The 5,541-nt window shown below is 50.2% G+C and overlaps 2 non-coding genes across 2 annotated transcripts; one reads left to right on the top strand and one right to left on the bottom strand.

The window, feature by feature from the left end:
• Positions 1-393: 393 nt before the first annotated feature.
• Positions 394-467, top strand: Trnai-aau (transfer RNA isoleucine (anticodon AAU)). The gene has a single exon. It is a non-coding gene; the product is annotated as a tRNA-Ile (tRNA).
• A 4,249-nt stretch (positions 468-4,716) lies between these two features.
• Trnav-aac (transfer RNA valine (anticodon AAC)) lies at positions 4,717-4,789 on the bottom strand. Its single transcript has one exon. It is a non-coding gene; the product is annotated as a tRNA-Val (tRNA).
• Positions 4,790-5,541: the final 752 nt, after the last annotated feature.

Below are 5,541 nucleotides of genomic sequence, written 5' to 3'. Positions count from 1 at the left end.
GCGAGCCTCGGGGCTCGGTGACACCCAGTGGAGAGCGGGCGCCGGTGCAGGGCCAGGGCTTCCCCGTCGCTGGCCACAGGGAGGGTCGACCGTGAGTCCAGCCCTTCGGGACCTAGAGGTGGCGGTCAGGGTCCGCAGGGACCTGGGTGGGCGTGGGCTCCAGGGACCGCCTGTCCCAGATCCCTCCCTGGGGTCGCGAGAAGGACGCGGGCCTCGGGAGCGCTTTTTCCGCGTTTCCGGAGGAACGCGCGAGCTGGCCAGGCGCGGTTCTGCAGAGGCGGCGCCCTCCGCTGCTCGGGAGCGACGGCGAAGCGGAAAGCAGAGGCGGCTGCACAGCGGCTCGACGCGGGGAGCGCAGGGCTGCGGGCGAGCGGGTCGGCCGGCTGTCCCGGAGGCCGGTTAGCTCAGCTGGTTAGAGCGTGGTGCTAATAACGCCAAGGTCGCGGGTTCGATCCCCGTACGGGCCACTCCTTTTCCTGCTGCACCCCAAGTCGCGACACCCGTAACCCTGGTCGGTTTGCAAAATGCTGCTCCCCAGGTGACTACCTTTTTAAACCACGTTTTAAACCACGGTGTCTGCGGGCTGCCTGGTTCCTTTATGTGCCTGGGGGATGTAACTCAGTGGTATAGCACTTGCCGGGCAGGTTCAAGTCCCCAACATTTCTTCAGTCTAAAATCAAAATCGCTTTAAATATGTGTTTTTAATGTCCAAATATTTTTATCTCTGAGTTTCCCAATACACTTTATTTTTTGACATGGAGAATTGACCCAGGGGCACTTTACCACCGAGATACATTCCCGGACCTTTTTATTTTTTATTTTGAGACAGGGTCTCTCTAAATTGCTTAGGGCCTATGTTAAGATACTGAGGCTGGTCTTGAATTTACAAATCTCCTGCAGTCACAGGCATGCACCACTTCACCTGGCTTTCCCAATGCGTTTTAGACACTTTAATTAACTTTCAGTTCAGTGATGAGCAGAGATGATGTTAAGGAGAGGGTGAGGACACTACTGGCTTGTGTGATGGACTTGGGGTAAAAACTGAAAAATCTGTTGAACACACAACCAAGTAGAAAAAATATTCCCATCTTGACCTTTCTGCATCAAATTAACTAGAAATAACCAGCTACATTCTGGTGGTTTTCATGGACTTAATGACTTAATGAAGAGAATCATCCCCTTCCCATTTGTGTTGTTTTTGATCTGACTTATGCTGACCTTCTGCTCTTTCTCTTAACTGAGCACTGTGAGTGGCCAATGGGAAATTAGCAAACATGACAAAGTTCCTGAGAAAGATTATTTGCTTTTCCTGCTTGTTTTTAAAAATTTTAAATAGATTTAATTTTATAAAGCAATTTTAGGTTCACAGTGAAATTTGGTGGAAGGTACAGTGAGTTCTCCTACATCCCCTGCATCATCCCCTTCCTCCCAACCTCCTCCACCATCAATAAGGTGCACCAGAGTGGTGCATTTGTTATGACTGAGGAACCTATACCAACACATCATTGTGACCAAAGTCCATGCCTCACGCTGGGCTCAGTCTTGGTATTGTGCATCTCTGGGTTTGAGCAAATGACTCACTATCCACCATTATTGTGTCATACAGAATAGTTTCACTGCTCCAAAATTCCTCTGTGCTCTGCCTATCTATCCTGCTCTCCTGACGTCTGACAATCCTAACGTCTGACAACCAGTGATCTTTGTGTCTCCGTGGTTCTGTGCTTTTTCAGATGTCCTAGTTAGTCAGACAGAATGTAGACTTTCAGATGGCTTTCTTTCATTTGGTAATGTGCAGCAAAGTCCCTTTATGTCTTTTCATGGCTTATTAGCTTGTCACATTTCAGCCCTAAGTAATATCCCACTGTCTAGATGCTCCAGAGTTTATGCATCAACAAGTTTATGCATCTGAGGGACAGAGTGACTGAGTTGCTTAGTGCCTCAGCAATGGTGAGGCGCTAAGCAACTTGGTGAGACCCTGTCTCTAAATAAAATACAAAATAGGGCTGGGAATGTGGCTCAGTGGTTGAGTTCAATCCCTGGTATTCCCCTACCTAAATAAATAAATAAATAATGCTTGGGATGTGGCTCAGTGATTAAGCATCCCTGGGTTCAGTCCCCAGTGCCAAAACAAAAAAACAACAAACAACAAAACAAAACAACAACAAAAAAACACTAAAGTGACTACCATTTTGCATCCCACCAGCAATTAATGACAGTTCCTGCTGTCGTACATGCTTGTCAACATTAGGTGGTACTGTGGTTTTGGAGTTTGCCATTCTGATAAGTGTGGGTACTATTTCAGGGTCGTTCTAATTTGTAACTCCCTGATGACACATGAAATTGAACGCTTCCTGAGCCCATTTGTGTCTGAATTTCTTCTTTGGTGAGGTATTTGGTCAGCTCTCTTGACCAGTTTTAAGTTAGGTCATTCATTTTCTTTTTTTTTTTTTTCAATTTATTAGTTATTATGGACCTTTATTTATTTATTTATTTGTTTGTTTATATGCAGTGCTGAGAATCGAACCCAGTGTCTCACACATGCTAGGCAAGCGCTCTACCACTGAGCCGCAACCCCAGCCCCCATTTTCTTATTGTTGAGTATTAAGTTTTCTTGGTATATTTTGGATAACAGGCATTTATCAGATATGAGTTTTTAAATGTTTTCTTCTAGTCTGCAACTTCTCAGTGTCTTGATAGGACCTTTTGCAGAGCAGAAGTTTCTGACTTTAATGAAGTCCAGATCATCCATATGAAATATGTATGCTTTTTCACTGATCAGACCTTTAGCATTGTATTTACAAAGTCACCCTTAGACCAAGTTCTATTAAGTCATCCTCTAGGAATTTCAAAGTTTTTGCCTTTTGCATTTAGGTTTATGAAACATTTTGAGTTAATTATTGTGAAGATGTGAAGTCTGTGTCTAGATTTTTTTTTTTAATGTGGGTGGTGTTGTTCTAGCATTATTTGTTGAAAAGAGTATCTTTTGTCTGTTACATTGACAATATTTGTGTCCATCTATTTCTGGATTCTATATTTTGTTCCATTGGTCTATTTGTCTACTTTTCCATGAATACCACCATAACAAGGTAGCCATCGGCCAGGAGTGTGTGAGCAGGGAAGGAAAATGGAGGGCGACTGAAGACCCCAAGGAAACATTTTCTCAGATGATTCTGTGTGTGTGTGTGTGTGTGTGTGTGTGTGAGAGAGAGAGAGAGAGAGAGAGAGAGAGAGAGAGAGAGAGAGAGAGAGAGAGAGAGAGAGAGAGAGAGAAGTCTGTAAAGACTTATCCGGATTTACTATCTGCACTTTCTCTACTTCTATTTTTCCTTAAAACCTTCTTTTTGGCACCATTACTTCTGGTCACGTGACCAATGACCCCTACCCACCTAGGATTACTGGTCACTCCCAAGTCCCTCTCTTTCTTGACTTCTCAGAGAGAAGAGAGGAGCTGTGCTTCTTGAAACGTCCCTTGGCCTAACCCCCAGCCGGTCTCCGGAGTGCCTGTCCACCGCTGGCCCCTCTGGGCAGGCCTGGTCTCCACCCTTCTCAGCGGCCTCCTCAGGGGGGGTCTCTGGGCCTTCTCGCACTCTCTGCCTGGGGGCTTTGTCCACCTCGCGGCTCAGTAGTGTCCAGTGCAGTCCCTAGGACTCCAGGTTTGGATACTCAACACGATACCTCAGGACGCTTGGGTTTTTAAAGCGACTTCTGGTGTCCGAAGTTTGTCCTCAGACAGTCCTGCGCACCCGGTCTGTCCTGCGCACCCCGTCTGCGCCCAGACAGTCCTGCGCACCCCGTCTGCCCCCAGACAGTCCTGCGCACCCGGTCTGTCCTGCGCACCCCGTCTGTCCCCAGACAGTCCTGCGCACCCGGTCTGTCCTGCGCACCCCGTCTGTCCCCAGACAGTCCTGCGCACCCGGTCTGTCCCCAGACAGTCCTGCGCACCCGGTCTGTCCCCAGACAGTCCTGCGCACCCGGTCTGTCCCCAGACAGTCCTGCGCACCCCGTCTGTCCCCAGACAGTCCTGCGCACCCCGTCTGTCCCCAGACAGTCCTGCGCACCCCGTCTGTCCCCAGACAGTCCTGCGCACCCGGTCTGTCCTGCGCACCCCGTCTGTCCCCAGACAGTCCTGCGCACCCCGTCTGTCCCCAGACAGTCCTTCGCACCCAGTCTCTCCCAGTTCATTAGTGACAGCGCCCCCCAGGTTTTCCGGAAAACCTTCCCAGTCATCGCTGATTTTACTCTTCACATCCATTCCTCTTGGCTTTGTCTTTGAAATGTCCCCAGACTCTATTCCTCACCACCTCCACGTCACCGCCATCAGCTCCTTGCTTTCCTTCTGTCCGTGCAAAATCTTCTCCCCAGAGGTGGCAGAAAGACCTTCAAATCACTCGGATAGAATCGTTTCGCGGCTTAAAATCCGACGCCTCCTCATTTTACCAGAGAACACGGCAAACTCCTTTGAAGTGGCCCGGCTCTTCTCCCCCGGGCCTGTGCTCTCCTACGCGCTCGCTGCGGACGCCCCGAGAGCGCCCAGGCTGCGCAGCCAAGCTGTGCACTGCGCAGACCTCAAATTCCTGCAGGGACGGAACCTTGGCTTTCAGAGAGCGCCGGGAAGTAAGTCTCAGCGATACTAGTATATCATTCTTTTGATTGAAAATTCTGAGTTGCTAACGAAGGTGAAGGTTTGGGATTTACTTACAAAAGTAATTGCACCACTGTTTCCGCCCGGTTTCGAACCGGGGACCTTTCGCGTGTTAGGCGAACGTGATAACCACTACACTACGGAAACGCTGCTGAGCGGCCCCCTTTCATGTCTCAATTAGTTAAAACCCAGCTAACCACGTCCTTTCAGGGCTCGAGGAGTCCGGAGCGGATCCGGGAGGGCCTGCTCGGGGCCGGGCTGCTGCAAGTTGCTTGGCACCTTCTCCTCTCGGCCTAGGCGCGCCGCTTTCATCTCTCCACGCCTGGAAACCAGGACCTGATGGGCTCTTTGTGCTTCGCGCCACAGCCTGTCCGTCTCCTGCGGCGGCGAGGCTCCTTCAAAGTCCAGGACCACCTAGGTGACACCTAGGGAGTGACCAGTAATCCTTTGGGGACTGAAACCCAAATCAGGGGACTCAGCAAAGGCAGGGAACAGGAGAGAAACAGCCGGGTGTGTTTGGGAGGTTTAAAACCAAGACAGGACCAAAGAGTCTTTTAAAAGTGTGTATACGCATGCACACACGCGCATGCACACCACGCATGCACACACGCAAGCACACACGCATGCACACCACGTATGCACACACACACGCACCCACGCGCATGCACACCACGCATGCACACACACGCACACACACGCATGCACACACATGCACACACACGCATGCACACCACGTATGCACACACACACACACGCGCGCATGCACACCACGCATGCACACACGCAAGCACACACGCATGCACACCACGCATGCACACCACACATGCACACACACGCATGCACACCACGTATGCACACACACGCATGCACACGCATGCACACCACGCATGCACACACAC

This window comes from Ictidomys tridecemlineatus, chromosome 8 (genome assembly GCF_052094955.1).
Source record: "Ictidomys tridecemlineatus isolate mIctTri1 chromosome 8, mIctTri1.hap1, whole genome shotgun sequence".
NCBI classification, from domain to species: domain Eukaryota; kingdom Metazoa; phylum Chordata; class Mammalia; order Rodentia; family Sciuridae; genus Ictidomys; species Ictidomys tridecemlineatus.
This window is presented reverse-complemented; position numbering and strand designations above follow the sequence as displayed.